The sequence below is a fragment of the Ovis aries genome, chromosome 25, assembly GCF_016772045.2.
Source record: "Ovis aries strain OAR_USU_Benz2616 breed Rambouillet chromosome 25, ARS-UI_Ramb_v3.0, whole genome shotgun sequence".
Classification (NCBI taxonomy): domain Eukaryota; kingdom Metazoa; phylum Chordata; class Mammalia; order Artiodactyla; family Bovidae; genus Ovis; species Ovis aries.
This window is the reverse complement of record NC_056078.1, coordinates 41,379,028-41,388,396: the sequence shown is the minus strand read 5'-3', so window position 1 is coordinate 41,388,396 and position 9,369 is coordinate 41,379,028. Positions and strand designations below refer to the sequence as shown.

Sequence of the window (9,369 nt, the reverse complement as noted above, 5' to 3'; positions counted from 1 at the left end):
AAGTCTTGATTACATGTAAAAAGCCAGAGCTGGTCGATGGATAACGCTGCAGGTATGTTTCACCTCCTCCCCATGCCTGGACATCCTTTTCATGAAAGGACACCTTGCTGTTTGTACAGCAGCCGGAGGCTCACATGTGAGTTCTTTATAGTCCCTGCAAGCAATCCAAGCATCTGACTTCCATTCTCCACTCACAGCTGGGGCAAGTGCGAGAAGTCAGCAGAAAGTTGGAGGTTTGTTAACAGGGGGTTTATTTTGGCACTCAGCTGCAATTAAATCCAGTGGGTTAAAAGCTTCTGAATGCATTACCCTCTCTGAAACAGGGCACTTTTAAAGAGTGTTTCCACAATGAACAATATTCATCACCAATGTTATATATGGCTGTCTTTCACCCTCAAATAATGCTTTCTTTCCTTGGAAGGAAAAGCAGCTTTCTCATCATCCTAATTGAATCCAAACATCTGTCACCCACAACAGCATGGTTTTAGAGGTTGGCTAATGGATATCTGGCTCACAGAGCACCCAGAACCACAGTTGTTTGCAACACATTTACACCCACACCCACATGTGCGTGCACACACCCTGAGTGCATTACTCCAGAAAACTATACTTTTTCACTATCATTTCTCTGAATTAAAGTAAGACACGGGTGAATGTAGTTGGAATAGTAAAAGGAGCAAAGGCCTTGGGGATAGGAGAGCTTGATTCTGCCTTCACATCAGCATAAGCGCTCTAGCCCTCAGTTTCCAAACCTGTGAAAAATGTGAAAGACGAAGCCACCTCCATTTATCTTATAACCCACCAATGACCTTATGGGTTCATGCATTTGGCCATTGGTATGAAGGTCCCTCCACTTAGCTGCGTTCTACTAGACCCTCGTCATTCTTCAAGACTCGGCAATGATAATGCTGCTTCCCCAAGCGAGCTCGCAGTGGTTCCCTCGCGTGGAGTGGCCAGCTCACTTTTCACGTCCCAGAAACCTTGCAACCAGTCGCACCTCAGTGTTCATTGCGTTCTATGTGCCGGTTTTGCAACTGAACTATTAATCCACAGAGAACAGACCAGGTTTCATTCTCCATTTCCCTGATGGCAAACAGAGGATTAGCACAATGCAGGTGCTAAGAAAAGGCTGAAGGAATGAATAAACAGCTGGATGAGTAATTACGTGAGTGGCACGGCACCTTAAAGGCAGCATCACATGAGATCTGTCTGGTGGCCACTAGCTCCTGCCTCTGCATGATGAGGAGAAAGTGGTCTTGCAGAGCCCAGTGCTTGTCACAACTCATCTATTGTCACTCCAAACAGTCCCCCTTCTCCTTTCCCTCTACTCCTTACTTCTGGATCTTGCATGAAAGAAATGGTGGAAGATTTTCAATGCCCTTCTGTTTATCTTAACCTCTTTTTCAAATATCCACACTTTCTACTACACTCTTCCCGTTTTTATTTTATTTTTTTATGGAGCTCAGACACAGAGCTCTGATGTCTCTTCCTTTTCCTAATTCATGACATCGGTTGTAATGGATTTGTGTGTGTGTGTGTGTATGTGTGTTTGTGTGCGCATGCGCACACACTCAGATGCTCAGTCATGTCCAACTCTTTGAGACCCCATGGACTGTAGCCTACCAGGCTCCTCTGTCCAGAGAATTTTCCAGGCAAGAATACTGGAGCAGGTTGCCATTTCCTACTCCAGGGGATCTTCCTGACCCAGGGATCGAACCCAAGTCTCTTGCATCTTTTGCCTTGGCAGGCAAATTCTGTATCACTGAACAACTGGGGAAGCCCACAAAGGATCCCCCTTCTGATGACCTACTGAAAGGTCCTGTCTCTAAACACGATCAGATCGGGGGTTTAGGTTTCAACGTACGGATTTAGGGGGACACAATTCAGTCCATGGCCCTTTTAGTGTGACCTGTGTCTGAATCAAACAGAAACAAGCAGTGCAGAAAACGGAGATGCATGCGCTTGGTATTTCTCTTCTTTTCGCCCATGGTTTTAGCAACAAGAATAAAATGCTGGCTTTTGTGATGCAGAGCTCACAAGCACTGTCTCTTGCACATGTGTCCCGGTATTCTCTTGAGTCTCTGTTTTATGTTATGCATGTATAGGAGAGGTTGTCCGGTGAGGATGAGCTTTAGTTTGTCTTAGTGAGATCTACTACCGGCTATCAGTAGAGACACCACATTACGTTGGAGCTGACTTCCTTTGTTCTTGGTTACTGGATGGTAGCAAATAAATCTCTCCACTTATGTTTATTGTTTTGCATTGAGAAGTTCATTCTTCTCAGTATTATTCTTGGTTCTGGAAGACGACAAGCTCCTAGGCTCCTTTTTTTGAGGTTCAATGTTAAAGAGTAGATTTAGGGGCCCCTACTGGTAGGGCTGACGGGAAAGGATAGAAGAGTTCCTAATAGGAGATGCACTGTGAGGGCAGAGAGGGCAGAACTGGTCACGCTGGCCCAACATGGGACCCAGGAAACGCTATGGCTGAGGCTGGACATCGTCCTGTCAGGCCCACCTGAGCATGTCTCGGGAACATGTATGGGGCGCACGTGATTGTGGGTGCTGTGTGCACTTGTGTGTACGTAAGTCAAAGCAGCTGTCTATCTGAGTAACTGAACATGAGAGGTCCAGATCCACCGAATACGGATCCACTGTGGAGCATAGGGGAAAAGCCCCTCCCTGCCTCCTGCCCTGACCTAGTGCTCCGTGTCCCCGCATCACCAGACTCATGAGTTTCTGCATCCGACAAGGGTCTCTGAAATGGAGAAAAGCAGCAAGAGCAATGTCCAGAAGAGAGTATTACAAGGACAGACTCGGGGGAAGTGGCCAAGCGGACCTGGAGCTGGGCCAGCCTCCCTGAGTTCTAAGGGTGGATGATGACCTGATCCCAGGAGAAAGGAAGCTTCTTGGGGAGGGAAAGAGGAGGGCAAACACAAGCAATTTTAAAATGCAAATATTAGAAGCAGTAAGATTTCATGTTATACACCAACCCTATGAATTGCCTCCATTATTTTGAAGTCAAGGAAACCATAGCAAATATATACATTTATGGATCAAATACATGCTTATTAACACGTACTTTATGGCAAAACCAGAATTAGACTTTGGGGATGCAGAGAGACTCAGCGCTGATCCACCTGCAAGGGGCACCTAGTCGGGGAGGAAGCACTTCAATCACCTTTGCTGATGCCATGTGATCCGTGTAGAGTGATCACGCCTGGGCTGATTGGAAGGAAGACTTCTCAGGGGAGGTGCCCATGGGTAGTGCCCTGTAAAGTGAATGCGAGCTTGTTCGGCGTAGAATGAGGTGTCAGGTGGCGACCAGCTGTCTTTATTTCACGTTTTGTGAAAGTAGGAGTCTTCCATCCAGGGGGTGGGGCTGAGCCCATCTGTGACCACGGACGGTTCCAGGCAGGAGCTGGCCATCAGGGACGTCTGGGGGTATGAACCACAAGTTTTAGCACTGGAACTCTCCGTCCTGCTTTTGGTGTGTTCCCCCAACATGGAAACACAGGAACATTCCCTTTGCATCTGGCCAGACTGGAGCTGGTGCTGGAGACGCAAAGACCTCCCCAGCCTGACGGGCCTCGCTGCCCAAGCGGAATGCTCCCCAGGAGGAAAGCCATCAAGCAACTCCTGCCTTCATCTGCTTTCCATCATCCTCCCTTCGAAGCACATTCTCGCAAGTTAACAAAACAGTTTTGTATTCACCAACTGCGTAATGCTGGGTCAGGAAGCTCACCTTCACGTGGGAAACCTGAAGGGTGAAGCTCCTTGACCAAGCCCTTAATTAAATCATAATTTATTTAGGTCTGGGGGTGTGGTCCTGGTGCTGGCAAGCCCCTCACCATGCCTCTAATTCCCAGGGTGATCTGGATATCAGCTGAGCAGTCCCCAGGCCACAGCTGGCTGTAGGATGCTCTCTGGCAGAGGTCTGAGTTCTAACGAGGCTCTGTTTGTCTACAGATCACATTTTGGTACCTGCTAACAGAATCAGGGAGCATCCGGGATCCCTCATCCCACAGTTTCTTAAGTTGCTGTCAATAGAACTTTGGCTCAACTTACTCCTCATCTCTCCAAGTAAGTTACGGAAAGAGCAGCTTTCTGGGCCTTTACACATGTCAGCAATCAAGTGACAGCCCCCAGGAGGCCCCACGCCCCCAGCTCAGGGTATTGCTGGTGAGGTGGTGTTGTTTGAAGCCAGGATCTCAAAAGCATTAGAATGGTTTGGAAAGGGAGGAATTTTGCCATCACTGCTCCACTGTGGAATTCGTACACACTAAGGGGCTTTCCAAGAAGCGGGGTTATGGATTACAGAAATGCGCAGCACAGCAGGTGACCTTCCTCCCCCTCCGTGGCGACAACAGCAGGGATCCTCGGGCACCTGGAAAAACAGGTGGAAATGCGACTGGCAGTGTTCTGGGCCTTCCCAGAACTGTTTGTATTTTGTGGCCATTGCTTGTGCTGATTTCTGTCATCCAGAATCTCACTGTGGACAGAATGGGCTTTCCATGATTGCATATGCTTCCCTGGCACAGAGACCCGGCAGAAAATAGGTCCAGCCAGGTGGAAAACAGGGTGCATTCTTGAATGTGGGCTGTGGCCACTGGGGACTTTTGAAATTGTGTCAGTTCATTTCAGTTCAGTCGCTCAGTCGTGTCCAACTCTTTGCAACCCCATGAATCGCAGCACACCAGGCCTCCCTGTCCATCACCATCTCCCGGAGTTCACTCAGACTCACGTCCATCGAGTCAGTGATGCCATTCAGCCATCTCATCCTCTGTCGTCCCCTTCTCCTCTTGCCTCCAATCCCTCCCAGCATCAGAGTCTTTTCCAATGAGTCAACTGTTCGCATGAGGTGGCCAAAGTACTGGAGTTTCAGCTTTAGCATCATTCCTTCCGAAGAAATCCCATGGTTGATCTCCTTCAGATGGACTGATTGGATCTCCTTGCAGTACAAGGGACTCTCAAGAATCTTCTCCAACACCACAGTTCAAAAGTATCAATTCTTCGGTGCTCAGCCTTCTTCACAGTCCAACTCTCACATCCATACATGACCACTGGAAAAACCATAGCCTTGACTAGATGGACCTTAGTCGGCAAAGTAATGTCTCTGTTTTTGAATATGCTATCTAGGTTGGTCATAACTTTTCTTCCAATGAGTAAGTGTCTTTCAATTTCATGGCTGCAGTCACCACCTGCAGTGATTTTGGAGCCCAAAAACATAAAGTCCGACACTGTTTCCACTGTTTCCCCATCTATTTCCCATGAAGTGATGGGACCAGATGCCATGATCTTCATTTTCTGAATGTTGAGCTTTCAGCCAACTTTTTCACTCTCCTCTTTCACTTTCATCAAGAGGCTTTTTAGCTCCTCTTCACTTTCTGCCATAAGGGTGGTGTCATCTGCATATCTGAGGTTATTGATATTTCTTCCGGCAATCTTGATTCCAGCTTGTGTTTCTTCCAGTCCAGCGTTTCTCATGAGGTACTCTGCATAGAAGTTAAATAAGCAGGGTGACAATATACAGCCTTGACGTACTCCTTTTCCTATTTGGAACCAGTCTGTTGTTCCATGTCCAGTTCTAATGGTTGTAACCCACAATAAACTGTGGAAAATTCTGAAAGAGATGGGAATACCAGACCACTTGACCTGCCTCTTGAGAAACTTATATACAGGTCAGGAAGCAACAGTTAGAACATCTGGTCCCATCACTTCATGGGAAATAGATGGGGAAACAGTGGAAACAGTGTCAGACTTTATTTTTTTGGGCTCCAAAATCACTGCAGATGGTGACTGCAGCCATGAAATTAAAAGACGCTTACTCCTTGGAAGAAAAGTTATGACCAACCTAGATAGCATATTCAAAAGCAGAGACATTACTTTGTCAACAAAGGTCTATCTAGTCAAGGCTATGGTTTTTCCAGTGGTCATGTATGGATGTGAGAGTTGGACTGTGAAGAAAGCTGAGTGCTAAAGAATTGATGCTTTTGAACTGTGGTGTTGGAGAAGACTCTTGAGAGTCCCTTGGACTGCAAGGAGATCCAACCAGTCCATTCTAAAGGAGATCAGTCCTGAGTGTTCTTTGGAAGGAATGATGCTAAAGCTGAAACTCCAATACTTTGGCCACCTCATGCGAAGAGCTGACTCATTGGAAAAGACTCTGATACTGGGAGGGATTGGGGGCAGGAGTAGAAGGGGGCAACAGAAGATAAGATGGCTGGATGGCCTCACTGACTCGATGGACATGAGTTTGGGTGAACTCCAGGAGTTGGTAATGGACAGGGAGGCCTGGCGTGCTGCAATTCATGGGGTCACAAAGAGTCGGAGACGACTGAGCGACTGAACTGAACTGAACCGGAAGTATAACTTTAAAAGGCTAAACTGAGTTGGGGCATCTGAAGGGCAGCTGCAGTTAGATCCCCGTTGACCACTAGGCACGCAGGCTTGGGGTCCTAGATGTGCCGAGTGGGGTCATAAGCATGGCGGATGGGGGGGCCAGGGGACAGGTGGAAGGGGAGTCTCTGTTCTGGGGCTTCACTAACATGCATTTCTGCAGTCACCAAAAGGCTGGCTGAGAACCATGGACACACTGCTTCTATGATTAGAGGGGTAGGAGGGCAGGGAGAGAGCGTTTTAATGGTACACAAGCCACATAAAATTGGTATCTGTGTCCTTTCATGTTGGCATCCCTGGCTGCCAACCTTCCTTTTGAGCTCCGACTCATAGTAAGGAGCGCAGGAGAAGCAGCCTGGAGAAAGCCCCCCCCCCCCCGTGTGAGTGAGGGTTTGCAACCGAGCCCATGCCTAGAGAGGGCAGGAACCTGAGAAAAGGGAGAAGCCCTCTAATAAATATAGAAGCATGAAAAGCTGGAGGGAGCTGAGGCCCCAGGTCAAGTTAAAAGTTATAAATACTGAGAGGCAAGAAGAGATGCCAGTGGCCAAGTGAAGGGCAGAGGAGTCCAGAAATCCAGCAGAGATGCAGTTGAGTGAGCTGTTCAGCTGCAGCTATTTTTGTTAAGCTTATTTCCTATGGCAGATTACAAAATGGCTCTGTAACTTACAGCTCCTCCCATCCATTGTTGGAGTCTTTCTTCAGCACCTTGAGCTGGCCTTGAGACTTTTTTTGGCTAGTGGGATAATAGCTCATGTGAGACAAGCAGAGACTTGCTTGCCCTGTAGCACTCCCCTTCTGCTGCTCTTGGACCTCCACTGCCATGTGACTACATCTGGAAACCTCCTGGATAATGAGACATGGAGCCCAGTTTCCCCTTTCCCCTTTCTACCCCTCTCCCCGTTCCCTCCATTTCCTCCTCCTCCTCTCTTCTTCCTTGACTTTTTACTGTTAAGTTTTCAGAGTTCTTTATATAGTCTAGATACTAGTTCACTATTGGGTATGTGTTTGCAAATATTTTGTCCCAGCCTGTAACCTTTTCATTTTCTTAAGAGAGTATTTTTGTGGAGTAAAGTTTTTGTATTTACAAAGTCTAATTTATCAAATTTTTCCATTTATAGATTGTGCTTTTGCTAAGTCTAAGAACTCTGTCTAACTAGCTCCTGGAGGTTTTCTTGGGTGTTTTGGTTTTTTTTTTTTTTTTTCTTGTTGGTTTTTTGTTCTGTTTTCTACATTTAATTTTATCATCTGTTTCGAGTTTGAGTTAATTTTTCTAAAGTTGTAATACTTAGGCTTAAGTTCTTTTTTTCTTTTCTTTTCCTTTTTTGTAAAGGGTGGCTGTGAATGTCCAATTGTTCCAGCTATTTTGTTTAAAAGACTATCTTCCAAAAAAAAAAAAAGACTATCTTCCACTGTTTTTTGCACTTTTGTCAAAACTCAGATATCCATATTCTAATGGATTTGTTTCTTAGTTTTCTACCCCATTCCACTAATCTCTGTATGTCTGTCCCTCCACTGGTATCACACGACCTTGATAACCATAAGTATGTAGTAAGTTTTAAAATCAAGTAAACTAATTCTTCCATTGTATTATTTGTTTAAAAACATTTTTTTGTTTTGTTTTGTTTTAACAATTCAAGATCCTTTGCCTCTTCATATAAATTATGGGATAATTTTGTCTATATCCACAAAAAAATCTTGCTGAGACTTTGATAAAGTGTCATTAAACCTGCATGTCAACTTGGGGAGAATTGATATTCCTACTACATAGTTCTTAGCATGACAGTCCTATATATATTTTGGTAGATTCATACCTAAGTATTTCATTTTTTCTGAGCAATTATAGATGGTATCACATTTGGGATATTTATTTTAAAATGGAAGTTTATGTTTGTTATTCCATAAATGAAAACCAGGTATCACCTGCCATAAATAGAGAATGATCACAAAACTACAATCACACTTCATTTTCATTGTGCTCCACTTTATGGTTCTTCACAGCTATTGTGCTTTTTACAAATCGAAGGTTTGCAGCAACTCTGCGTCAAGCAAGCCTATTGGCCCCAGTTCAATAGCATTTGCTCGCATTGTGTCTCTGCGTCACATTTTGGTAATTCTACCAATATTCCTAACCTTTTCATTATTGTCATGTTTGTTATGATGATGCGTAACTGCAGACGTGGCAGAAATAGCAAAAGAGCTAGAATTAGAAGTGGAGTCTGAAGGTGTGACTAAATCGCTATAATCTCATGATAAAACTTCAATGGTTGAGGAGCTACTTCTTATGGGTGACCAAAAAGAGTGGTTTCTTGAGATGGAGCTACTCTTGGTGAAGATGCTATGAAGATTATCGAAATGACAACAAAAGATTTGGAATACTACATAAATTTAGTTGAGGAAGCAGTGAGAGGGTTTGAAAGGATGAACTTCAGTTTTGAAAGAAGCTCTATTGTGGGTAAAGTGTTATCAAACAGCACTGCAGGCTACTGAGAAAAGGTTCAAAAGCAATTGCCCCCCTAGTCCTTTCCTGAGGGGATCTACCATCCTCTTGCCCTGGGTCTGCCTGAGCAGCCTGGAGAAGAAACCCTTCCTTCCTGGGCACTTCCCTGGTGGCTCAGACGGTAAAGCGTCTGCCTAGAATGCAGGAGACCCGGGTTCAATCCCTGGGTTGGGAAGATCTCCTGGAGAAGACAGTGGCAACCCACTCCAGTATTCTTGCCTGGAAAATCCCATGGATGGAGGAACCTGGTGGGCTACAGTCCATGGGGTCACAAGGAGTCGAACACGACTGAGCGACTTCACTTTCTTTCTTCCTGGGATGTTTGTTTGCTCAGTTCCACTTATCCAATGAGTGTCTTTGAATAAATAGTCTGATCTGAACCTGGTTGGGAAGGTGAGGGAGCTAAGAGGGAGAGGGGTCAGGAAGTGTAGGGCAGAAAAAAGATTACACCTGAGTTCACAGCTCAGACCTGCCATC

At 45.6% G+C, this 9,369-nt stretch overlaps 1 non-coding gene across 1 annotated transcript; it reads left to right on the top strand.

The window, feature by feature from the left end:
• The first annotated feature begins 8,995 nt into the window (after positions 1-8,995).
• Positions 8,996-9,067, top strand: TRNAS-AGA (transfer RNA serine (anticodon AGA)). The gene has a single exon. It is a non-coding gene; the product is annotated as a tRNA-Ser (tRNA).
• The last annotated feature ends 302 nt before the right edge of the window (positions 9,068-9,369 follow it).